At 48.0% G+C, this 12631-nt stretch overlaps 1 pseudogene; it reads left to right on the forward strand.

The window, feature by feature from the left end:
* The first annotated feature begins 1230 nt into the window (after positions 1 to 1230).
* LOC115647673 lies at positions 1231 to 4348 on the forward strand (annotated as a pseudogene).
* Positions 4349 to 12631: the final 8283 nt, after the last annotated feature.

The following is a 12631-nucleotide window of genomic DNA, read 5'->3' on the forward strand; positions in this document are numbered from 1 at the left end:
AAGGTCGGTATAACTGCATTGCTCTGGGGTGTGGATTCTTCACACCTCTGAGTGACGTATTTATACCAAAAGTAAGTGTGTAGTGTAGATCCGGCCAAGCTCTTTATGGTAACAGGCTCCTGCTTGGCTTTTTCTTACTTCTTTTCCACTGCCTCTCTCTGTTCTTGTCTGTCACCTCAGTATGTGGGTTTGCTCACGCTCCCACGCCCAAAACATGACAGTACTCAGCCCAAAAGCTCCTGGGCCAGTTCGCACACACACCTTTTGGTTTAGGTGGGGCTTATGTTTGCAGGAATGTTAACTGAAGGGCAAGTTCTCACCTCTGAATCTAATGGGGTTTTAACCCAGCCCATAAAAACACTCCCTCACCTCAGCTTCATTCATCATCCAGAGGAGGCCTGAAACCCATCCCCTATAGAAATAACTTTACAACGGCCCAGATGTCTTCACATCACCAACCCAAGATGGTGGCATCCAGGTAGTATGCTGCGTCACTGTGGCCTCACTGGGAGGAGCATAATGCAGGCAGCAGGAGTCCGGGGAGGCCGCGCTGGGAGCAGGCAACTGCAGAAGCTGTGGCTGGTGGTGCAGGAGTTCATACAGGTGGCTGGAAGCCACCCTCCTCCTCCCCTGTGGGGCCAGGAGCCCAACCCACATGGGGCTGGGGCAGGAAGAGCCACCACGAGCTGAGGAAGGAAAAGTGCAGACTGAAGTGGAGTTGCCAGTGCTGCCTGCATCACCAGGAGCTGGGCAAGGCAGGAGCTAGCCTGGGTGAGTAGCCAGAGGGCCAGGATAGGGGCCCAGAGAAATGCCCCTGCTCTGCTGCAGTTCTGGCCTCATCACCCCCTAGAGACCAGCACCAGCAGCTTTCCCAGGAGAAAGCTAAGCAGCTCTTCCAGCAGGGACCCGGCGCCTCTGCTGTGGCCTCTGTACAGAAACAGGCCTTGCTGCTGGTCAGCGTGGAGAAGGGGATCCGGCAGCTGGAGCGGCGTCTGGGGCTCAGCAAGCACAGGAAGAGGGGGGCATCTCCTCCATGCTGCACAGCTTCACGCAGAATGGGCTGGGCTATATGCTGGAAGCCCTGGGGCCCGAGACCACCCTCTCCAGCCTCTATAAGGAGAGCAGCAAGGAGGATCTAGATCCAAAGAGGAAAAGGATGCAGATGAGGGGCACCTAGATCTGAAGGAAGGGAAGAAGATGATAAGGAGGATATCAATATGGAGTCACTAAATGAGGAGAGGTGGGGAGCTAGATAGGGAGGAGGAAGATGAGGAGGGGAAGTTAGACAGAGATGAGGAGGTGAGGATAGAAAACACTTTAGAAACCTCAGAGAAGGCAGAAGTGGAAAGGAACTGGGAGCATGAGAGGAAAGGAAGCAGAAATCTTTCCATGTCCCCAGAGGTTGGTGGCATACATAAACCCAACAAAGCCAAGACCTCCAGAGAGGAGATGAGCTTTCGCCATAGGGCTCCAAAGTGTGTTCCCCCTCCAGTGAGAATAGCTGATGAGACAGTGGATGAAAAGAAGAAGGAAGAACTGGGAAGGCTGAAGAAAAAAGTGAAAGGTCTAATTAGCAGGTTGAGTGAACCAAATTTGGCCTCCATAAGTGGACAGTTGGAAGAGATATACATGGCTAACAGTAGCAAGGACAGGAATAAATGCTAACAGATGTTCTTATGAATGCTTGTGTTACTGCAGTCATGATGCATGCTGGATAGATGGATGATGGCACGTGTCATTTGGGACAGCATTCTTCATCATCCCGTGGGAACTGAGGCTGGTGCTCACTTTTTGGAAGTGGTGGTAAGGAAATTTGATGAATTCTATCAAAGTGATGCTGAAAGGAAAGAATGGGATAACCTGTCTGCCGTCTGTATAAGTTTCACATAGTGCATTTGCTGCTGATCCCTAATATTCTGAAGTCGCTCATTAGCAGTTTTACAGAACAGGGCTTTGAACTGATTCTGCTCCACCTGGAAAATGTGAGTTTTTCCTTGAGAAAAGATAATGCTTTGGCCCTGAAGGAGCTGGCCTGGAACAAAGCACATGCTGTGGGGAAGAAATTTCAGGACCAGTCTAGGGTTCACTTTATACTACTATAACCCTTCTGCCCGTTTGAGTTGGCAGCAACAAGGGCCAGGTTCAGTATCCAAGGGTTCCGTTTCAATAACACAATGCAAAACTGGCTTGAGCCCCCACCCAGTGACCTGGGACAATTGCATACCACCCCCTGGGCGCCTCTAAGAGGCAATACTTCCCCTCTTGCAAGCACGTTGTCTGAGTTTAGCAAAATCCTTTTAATACAGGAGGGAAACAATGCGGCATCATGTTGGGGAAACACCACAAACAGGATTCATAACACAAACAATGAGCAAAAGACCCACCCCCAAGTAAGTTTGGCAGTATCCTTTCCCCCTCAGGGTCTTCAGTCCAACAACCCAAAAGACCACCCCCAAGTCCCAAAAGTCTCTTCAGTCCAGCAACCCAAAAATCACCCAAAAGTCCAACAACCCAAAAGTCTCTGTCCCTGGTCAGTGCAGTCCCAGATTCAAAAGTTTATCTGCAGAGTTTTACCCTCCCCCCCTCACAGCCTGGGTGGAAATTGGGGAGGTGGAAAGGGGCACGCAGGGTGTTAAGGGGCACCTTACATGATCCAAGGCCAACTGCCTCACCTCTCCATGGGGTTCTGCTGCAGCCTCCATCATGAGCCACTCCACTCCACCAGCTGTTCCATGAGCTGTGCCAGCCATCCCACAAACTGCTCCACTCACCAGCTACTTGCAATATATCTTCAACTTTCCCACTACTTAACACAGCACTCAGTGATCTCAGCTCTTGAATAATTTTAGCTTTTTAGCAATTTCAGCTTGTAGTAGGGAAGCCCCAGATCTGGTGCACTATTAGCCCAAAGTGAATTCAGCACAGCAGCCTGTAACTAAATTCTTAACAGAATCAAAATTAGCTGTGCTATTCAACGGTAGAGATTAGAGTAGTTACAACTGGTATTTCAGGCCCTCAAACAGGAACCTATGCCATCAGATACACTATACTATACAACTCTCACTCTCCATTCACTGAGTGTTGGAACCCATGTCCCTTGTCTAGCGAGTGCTACTTAGTTGATGGTGAGTCTCTCTGTCAGAAAACAGTTCCACTGGCTTTGATTCACATAATCAGGGTAATAAGACTTTATTCTTCCTGCCCCAATAACAGAAAAACTGGGGATCCCACAGCAGTCAAAATGACCATTTGGGCAGCTGTGGGCTCACGCTAGGCAGAGTGGGTGTGCCTATGCAAACAAGACCAGCCTCTGAAGTTCTTTTCCACAACTCACCACAATTCACCACCAGATGTCAGGGTAGAGCTCATCCTGACTCTGCTTACACTACTATGCTGGCACTAAAAAACAATGATATACAGAAAATCCCAGGTTACGACCCTGAGCCAGTTGAGAAGCTGGGCAAGCTGCAAAGAACACAGGTCCACCATAGTGGTTCTGGAAGAGAAACTCAACTTTGTGTGTCATTGGAAACTCCCCTCAATGCTGACTGGGTTGGCCGTTAGTGGATACTAGGGTCATCCTAGAGTGGAGTACCAATGACTGGTGTTACCAACAGCAAGACTCATCACAAACTGCCTGTAGGAAAGATGAGTTCAAAGATACTGGAGCTTGCTCGTAAGCAGGGAATGAACATGGACATCAGGAGAAATATTTGTTGTGTCTTGATGAGTAGTGAGGACTTGTTGGATGCATTTGAAAAACTTCTGAAGCTTGGACTTAAAGATCAGCTAGAGAGACGGTTCGTGTTCTCATAGACTGCTGCCTACAGGAGAAGACATATAACCCCTTTTATGCATATTAGGCTCACAAGTCTTGTGAATATGATAGAAGATTTCAGACAACATTCCAGTTCAATATGTGGGACGAAATCCAAGATTTGGGAAACCTGTTGGCTGCTAATTTCTTTAACCTGGTTTCTCTCTTGGCCCACTTGCTAAAGACAAAATCACTATCGGTCTTCAAGTTCTTGGGTGATAATGCACCAAGCCCAACTATAGTTGAAGTCAGTGAACTAGATAAATCTGAAGTCCACTTCTTGCAGCAAGTCTTGTATATGCTATTAATAAAAACAGACTTGGTAGAGCTGACTATCATCTTTGGAAGGTTAACGGGCAACCCAAAATTAGGAATGTAGCGTGAAGGTTTGAAGCTTTTCCTTTCCCACTTTTTCCTGAAGAATGTAAAGCATACAAAAGCACTGAACAAGCCAGCTTACTAAAAGAAAGAATTGAACTAGTGGGCAGGAATTTGCAAGACAAAGAATACAGATTAAAACTAGAGTTTTAGTCTTCAAATAAACGTGCATGGAAAATAAGAACGCACAAAACCTGACCTTGACATTTTTCACAAACCAAAGACTTGAGATGCTGAGCAGGGCTGTAATGCTGCAAAGGACTCCATGTTTTGGGTTATGTAGCACTGCATACACCCAAAACATGGTTACAGCGGAGAAAATAGACACAGAAAAATAGAACACGGAAGAAGAAAAAAAGTACAGATATTTATACATTAGTGTGCATTGTTTTAAAAAAGTATTGTTTTTCCCATCGACCTCCATTCTGTATACCTCCCGTTGCCAATTATCATCAGAGGAGATAGCTGAGTTTCCTTTAAATTTTAGTTAATTCCATGTATCAGTCAGTAAGCAGTAGACTTCAGCAACCCCAAGCTTCTAGCCTCCTGATTCCTGCAAGCTTCTGGGTTAAGACTGAGGTTGATACTCAGAGCTGCTCACTTTTTTACAGGTATTATTTTAAACAAAACACAATGTGTTTCTATGCTGTACTCTGACCTATAATAGTCTATGTCTGATTTTAACTGGAAAGCTTTTTAATAGCACAAGAGTATTGTTAGTTGTAAAACAGGCCACTAGATGGTGCAGTCACTGGTAAGGTTTGTAACTACTCTCCAGTTTTAAATAAAATTCAACTGATTGCCTTAGGAAAAAAGCCCAACCCAAAATAATTTTATTCCCTCCCAATTTTCTTTGAGGCTTGTCTCTGCTCTTTCCTTTTATCTGCAAGAGAAGGGCCCCTTTCAGACAGACCCTGAGGAATGCCTATTGTTTCTGTGGAATTTGCTGGCTGAGCCAGACACTGCCCATTCTGTTCATATGGGGGCGGAGGTGGTGGGGAGAAGGGCTCATTGCTGTCACAACTTTCTCAGCGTCCACAGTTAGTCTCAGATTTGGGTGGGGGCAGCCATGCAGAAATCCTATCCCCCTGATATTGCTTTAAAAGGTCCTGATGGAGAACTCAGGGTTTAGTCCTGGGACCCAACTGTGTCCAGTATACCACTTTGTTTAGTTGAGCCACTTCTGAGTAGCATCTCTCCCAAGGTATATACAACTTGGGGCTCCTCCCTCCTTTCTCCCAGGGCTGTGGAACCAGCCCAGGTCCCCTCTTTTAAACATTGCCTCACGTGACTGCATGTCATAGAGAGTGGGTGGCCAAACTGCAGCCCGTGAGCTGCATGTAGCTCTTTTACATAGAAAATGCAGCTTGTAGAGCTCCCCCCTCCCCGACCACTTACCAGACTTGTGGAGGGAGCTCTGGGTTTCTGCCCTGCAGCAGGGTGGTGGGACTGGGGGTATCTGTCAGAGACAACTGGTGCCTGCTGAGAGTAGGGGCCCCCACAATTTAAAGGTCCCTCCCCCCAATAGCTTGAGTCATGCCCCCTCAGGCACACTTCCTTTACCCTCAGCAGCTCCTTCCTGCAGCTCCCAGGTGTTCACGTGACACCGACGGGATCGAACCTGGGACCTCAGTGCATGAGCCTCTCCTGAGTGAGCTAAAAGCCAACTGGCTGCTAGCTAAGGCTGTAGAGTAGACAGGGCTGGCTCCAGCTTTTTTGCCACCCCAAGTGGCAAAGCAGGTGGGGGGGGGGATAAAGCCGCAATCGGCAGCACTTTGGCAGCAGCTCAACCGCGCCGCTTCATTCTTCGGCCGCAATTCAGCAGCGGGTCCTTTGCTCCAGGAAGGACGGAGGGACCTGCCGCCAAATTGCCGTCGAAGACCTGGATGTGCCGCCCCTTTCCATTGGCTGCCCCAAGCAGCTGCTTCCTGCGCTGGTGCCTGGAGCCGGCCCTGACCCAGGAGGTGTGTGGGTTACAGCAGCACTGCACAGAGAGGCAGCCGTCAACAGCGGGGAGCTGCAGGGAGGGGCCGCTGCGTTAGCCTCGCATGCAGAGGCAGCAGCAAAAGCAGAGGCTCTCCCTGCAGCTCCCAGCTTGCTGGCTCCAGCAGCTGCCATGCAGAGAGGGGGCCCTGCAGCACCATGTGACTGAGCGGGGCCAGCAAACCCTGGCAAAAGTGGGGAGCGAATATGACCCCATGTGCTCCGTCCATGTTGCCTCCGTATTCTGCCCAAAGGGGAGGGGGGTCTTGGAGCTTCAGCCCCACGAGGGGCTCCTGCAGTGGCTTGGGGCTCCAACAGAAGCAGGACTGAAGCCCCGGCCGGCATGCTCCAGCTCTCGAATGTCAGAAGATTGTTGTGTGCAGCTTGGAGGGTCAGCGCACGTGGCTACCCTTGAGTCTCTGCATCGTATCAGAGGCTAGCCTCCCATTTTCCCTAGCAAAATGCTGAACTTTTCCCACTTTTCATGGAAGGGTTTCTCCATAGTCCAAGTCGCTCTTCAAGAACTCCATACAAGAAGTCCTTAGCTAGTGCCTGAACACAAGGAGTGCAGGGGTATATTTTGTACTCGGAAAGGCACCTCTTTTTGGAACCACTCACAATTCTTTGGGCTCAGTTTCAAAGTGGCCACCTTCAGTTTACCACCGACCATTTGTACAAATGATTTAGCAAATGCACCAGAATATCATTGAGGCGTAACAGCCAGGCTGAGAGGGGCACTGCATATCAGACCCTCTCCATTCGTCTCTCAAATGTGGCTGGTGCATTGCACAAGCCAGAAGACAGCTCTTAAACTGCCCCAAGCCTGGTCCTGTTGTGAAAGCAGGTTTTTCACTTCCACTTGCCAATACCCACCTTTAAGACCCAGTGTGGAAAACCAGATTAAACCTACTACAGCATCAGGGTATCATCTATTCATGGTAATGGACAATAATCATTTAGGTGCCTTCATTTAATGCTCTATAGCTCCCACAGAACTTGGAACTGGCCAGAGCTCTGGGTGAGAATCAAGGGCTGGTTGAAGGCTCAGTTATGCCTTCCTGCTACATTTCCTCAATGACCGATAGTGCCTCTTCCCTGTTGGCAACTGGCAACTGGTGAGGCGGCTGTTAAAAGGGTTGGCTTGCCTCAGATTCAGCCAACTGCTGGACCAGTGCAGTACAGCCTATGACTCTGTTAGGTCAGGAAAACAACTCCTGGTTGCTAACCAGAAAGGTTCTCAAGCTGCTGTTCCCCATTTAAAAGTACAGCATTGCACCAGAAGACCAATAGAAACTCTGGGAGCTCATCTTTCCCCCGCTCAATCTTTCCTCTTGTAGTTTTCTTCTAGACTGGTATTTAACTGATCCACTATTTCACATTTTGCAACAGCAGCTCCCCTCCCGACCCCGCCTTTTTTTTTTTTTTTTTTTTTTTTTTTTTTACTATTCTCTGTTTGTCAGAAAGGTTCCGCAAATGAACAGTGCTCAGTTCTCCTTTCAGATCCACAGGAGCGCTAGCAACTAAGATTCCCCTGAATGCCCGAGTCTCGGACGACTTTCAGCCACTCCTGTCCCTTGCTGGAAAGCTACACAGCATGTAGCTGTTATAATGGTTTCTACCTGCAGGGGGAAGAACAACTTCCCTACTGCAAACCAATTGCCTACAAACCATTCATCTTGCTTGGGCCGTGTCTTTAAAGGGAATTTCCACCCACTGAATTTGTCAGACTTCTTTCCTGACATTGATTGACAGTTATTGGCCCTCTTGAAATCCAAGGCAATTATTAGTTCATCCACTGTTTCAGCCACCCAGATGTCTTGCTCACATTTCAGAGGTGCAATCTTGAAACCCAGTTTTCCCAGTCTTTGGACAGGCGCCCTTCCCCTAGTCACTACTTCATTTGAGTCAATGAGGTGGCTCAGTTTTGGATTCACAATTCCCTAGCCTTTTTAGCGTGTCCAGTCTAATAACTGTCATGTTTGAGCCCATGTCACACAACACAGATCCTGATACACACTCAATAGCCAGACTGTCATTACGGTTGTGTAATCACCCAGATCTAAACAAAACTGTGGGACTGACACTTGTACCTCCAAATTCCCCCCCCCCCAGCTTAGGGTCCCCCTCATTTTCTAAACTGGGAGAGAAGCTTTCACTAGGTGCTTGCAACAGTCTCTCTTGGCCTGCCTTAAGTTTATAACAATCATCCAATTTTTTCACAGTACCAGCAGAAAAGGAACTGGGGGTTATAGTGGATCACACATCAACAGCGTAACACCGTTGCAGAAAACCCCCAAGCATCCTTTTTAAGATGTATTAGCAGGAGTGTTGTAAGCAAAACACAAAACATAATTCTTCCACTCTACTCAGCACTGATAAGGCCTCAATTGGAGTATGGTGTCCAGTTCTGGGCACTACACTTCTGGAAAGATGTGGACAAATTGGAGACAGTCCAGAGAAAAGTGACAAACATGATTAAAGGTCTAGAGAACATGACCTATGAGGGAGGATTGAAAAAACTGGGTTTGTTTAGGGTGGAGAACAGAAAGCTGAGAGGTAACTTGACAACAGTCTTCAAGTACGTAAAAGATTGTTATAAAAAGGAGGGTGATACATTGTTCTCCTTATTCACTGAGAACATTACCAGAAGTAATGGACTTAAATTGCAAGAAGGGAGAATTAGATTAGACATTAGGAAAAACTTGCTAACTGTAAAGGCAGTTAAGCACTGGAACAAATTCCGTAGGGAGCTTGTGGAATTTCTATCACTGGAGATTTTGAGAATAGATTAGACAAACACCTGTCAGGGACGCTCTAGATAATACTTAGTCCTGCCTCAGTGCAGGGGACTGGACTAGATGAGCTATCGAGGTCCCTTCCAGTCCTATATTGCTAAGATTTAACTGAACTTTTTCCCTTAATTCTTGCATTATTGCCAATTTCCCTTGTTTTACAAACCAAATTGATCATTTGTGCCAATCGTTCAGTACAGTAACGGACCAGATTAGAATCCCTTCTTTCATCACACATATTGGACATGGAGCTGTATTTACAGGACTCATGGTGATCAGCTTCCACCTTCCTCACTCACAGCTGCTTCCTTTTCTGGTGCACTGCTGCAAGAAAAGATCCAAATTCCACACCTACAGGAATGGGAGAAGTTCTCCTGTCAGCGTAGGTAACCCGCCACGTTGCTGTTGGATGTGTCTTCACTTAGGCGCTACAGCAGGGCAGCTGTGCCACTGCTGTAGTGTTTTAAGTGTGGACATATCCTGAGCTGGCTATAATTTTGAACCGAGACAAAGGGAGTTTTTCTCTCAATGCTTTTATATTATTTGAGTTGGGACCGCCAGACCTCTTCCCTCTGGGCCCCTAGAAAACTGTTGTTAGTGTCCCATCTTACTCAAGTCCTCTGGTTCTCTCTCAATTCCTTATCCAGATGCGGGCAGTGATCCTTTGATTTCCTTCTGTAGCTGAGGTTTTAGCTTCCTAAGTCCTTGCTGCATCTCATTGCAGTTGGCGAGTTCCAGATTGGCTAAAATTTGTTTGATCTGCATTATCTGGTGGAAAAACCTCTGGTGTATGGCAGTGTGATTGCTGGTCACCTCATCAGTCCGTTTTACCCTTCCAGTCTAGCTGTGCTGCAGTGGGGTTTCCCAGGCTTTCTGGGCCCTTTGTAGTTGCTGCTCCAACAGGGATCGCATCTCAGCCTGGAAGTCCTTGAGGCCTTTCCGGGAAACCTCCAGCTCTTGTTCTAGGTTTGGCTTAAATCCTTTTGCAAAGTTTCTAGCTCCTGCTTTAAAGCCTGCTGGCTACTTTGGGTTTCTTCAGGCACCTCCACTGTTTGTTCCATCTTGGTCCACCAGGAATCCCCACTAACATGCCCTGTCCTTGGAAACTAAATCCCACAGCAAGCACCAGTGATGCCCCTATTTGACCTAAGTGGCTAGTCAGCGTTTGGGGCTGTGTGCGTGTCCCAGTTGGGAGTAGAAATTGGTCAGAGCCAGGTATTTCTTTCATACAGTCTTGTTTCATTTGCAAAGTCCTGTGTCTCTGAACACAACTGGAACCAAGAACAAAAAGGAGCAGTTTCTGAGCTGACCAGCCACTCAAATCCTTTTAGCCAACAACAGATCCAAAAGCTGTCTAGGTTTTCCTTCCAGGGTCAGCAGCACTGTGGTTACAGGCCCCTGCTTGGCTTCACTTGCCTTTTTTTGGGCAGGTCTACACTAAACCCAGGGGCACCGGAACACTTTGTATAGTGGGGGAGCAACAGCCCCCCTTATTCCTGTCCGTGTCCCTGTCGCCCCCTAGAGCTGGGGCAGGAGCAGGCCCATGGATCCAGGAAGGTGGGGATGTGGACAGGGGAAAGAAGGCTGAGGCTGGGACCACAGCTGGGGCAGAGCCTCAGGTGTGGGGCCAGAAGTGGAGCCCTGAGCATGAGGCAGGCAGCCGGGATCCTAAGTGTGTAGCCAGGAGCAGGGCCCCACGTAAAACCTGGGGGTGCTGCAGCACCTCCTGCACTGGATCCCACGCCTATGCTTAAAACACTGCACTGGTGCAGCTGTGCTGCTGTAGCATTTCAGTGAATATGCTACTAAGCCAATAGGAGATCTTCTCCCTTCGGTGTAGTTAATCCACCTCCACGAGCGTCAGTAGCTAAGTTGATGGGAGAAGCTGTCCTGTTGACCTAGCACAGTCTACACTGGAGGTTAGATCCGTGTAACTGTGCGGCTCAGGGGAGAAGATTTTTCCCACCCCTGAAAGAAGTAGTTAGATCAATGTAAGTTTATAGTAGACCTGGCCTTCCTCTTTCTTTGTTCTTTCAATGACCTTGGTATCTGTGTGTTCTTTCACAGTCCCACCCAAAACAATACACAGCTTTAACCCAACCCATTACAGGTTTCATTCAGCTTATAACAATATTTAATCGCTTGTCTAGTTAATGGCTCCGGAAAGGGGCTTCCATCAGATCCCTTGTGAAAATGAGACGAAAGCAGTATGGGAAAATAATTTCAGCCCATCTTTGTTATAGGATAAAAAGGGATGGTGGGCAGGGCGAGATGCTGTGATTTAGGCTTTGGAAATATTAAAAAAAAAGAGTGGCCAGTCTGATTCCAGGCCAAGGAGGATGATAAGGGCGGGAGCAGTTCCAAGGTTAGAACACAAAGCAGGAGTTAGGAGTTCTGTGTCCCATGACTGCCATTGACTCTGCGTGTGGCCTTGGGCAAGTCACTTATCCCCTCTGTGCCACAGTTTCCCCATTGACAGAGGGATAATAAATTGTCAGCACAAATCCAAAATACAAGGTCAGCCAATGTTCCAACATGCAGGGTCATGTCCCTGGTACAACATCACCGAGCTCAATGGGGTTAGTTACCAGCTGGATTTCATCCATTTAGTTTAGGGCAGGACCTTAGTGTCTCTTCCTGAGTTCTTTTATCTCGATCCTCTTCAGCTTCCGTCTGATATTTTATTAGTGGTGTGGAGGTTGCTGAACAGCCTCTCAGATTGGATTGCCTTGTGCTTAAACGTCAATACACTCCACCTGTCACAAACCACGTCTAATAAAGCAAAAAATCCGGGGAGCTGGGGGCCCTCCACCAAGAATGGCCTATATCCCTGGCCCCCAGAGAGCAGAGAGAGCTTCTTGCTTTTAAAGGAACAGATCAAAGGAAACAGAATATCTCCATCACATTTTCATGGCTGCATTCCCCACAGTAGCTAGATTTCAGAGCATATATGGCTTTCTGCATTAACACCAATCCTCTGAATTACAAACAGCAGAGCAGTCTGGAGCACAAGCATGGCAGGTTCACTCAGGGCAGCCTTGTCCTGGGTGGGAAGAGTCTCCATGGGGAGCCCTAACTAGAGGACAATATAATGATCCAGCATTGAGGTGAGCAAAGGACAGTGTAGTAAGGAGGTCATGTGACACGCACAAGTGCTTCTAAAGGTTGTGCCCCGGTCACTTGGTAGGTGTCAGCATTCCAGAAAGGCCCCTTTCCCAGAGAAAGAGACTCTCCTCTCTGTGTTTAGCCAGGAGATGGCGTGTTCTTAGCCAGCGTTGCTACCTGGTGTTGCAGGGGCAGAAAGAGGCCAGAGGCCCAAACCATGCTCCTAGACAGCAAACTCTTTTGATGAAAGGTTGGCACATGTTTCTCTGGAGGGAGCCGACAAAATTCATCCTGGCCTCCCGCAGCATCATCTCTGTCTCGGCTGATGAAGCTCCAGCCAGCTTGCCTTCATCCACGCCTCATTTAAAAGCCATTGAAGTCAGTGGAAAGATTCCCGGGCTTTGCTGGGTTTTGGCTCACACCCCGGGCGAGAGGTGGAAAAGGCACCGTCTGGATCCAATGAAAACAGGGGTCAGCTGTAGAGCAGAATGAAATTTTTCAACTACAAATTTTTCCTGTTAGAAATTCAGATTTGGGACAATTCAACTGTTTCACA

This window comes from Gopherus evgoodei, chromosome 3 (assembly GCF_007399415.2).
Source record: "Gopherus evgoodei ecotype Sinaloan lineage chromosome 3, rGopEvg1_v1.p, whole genome shotgun sequence".
Classification (NCBI taxonomy): Eukaryota; Metazoa; Chordata; order Testudines; family Testudinidae; genus Gopherus; species Gopherus evgoodei.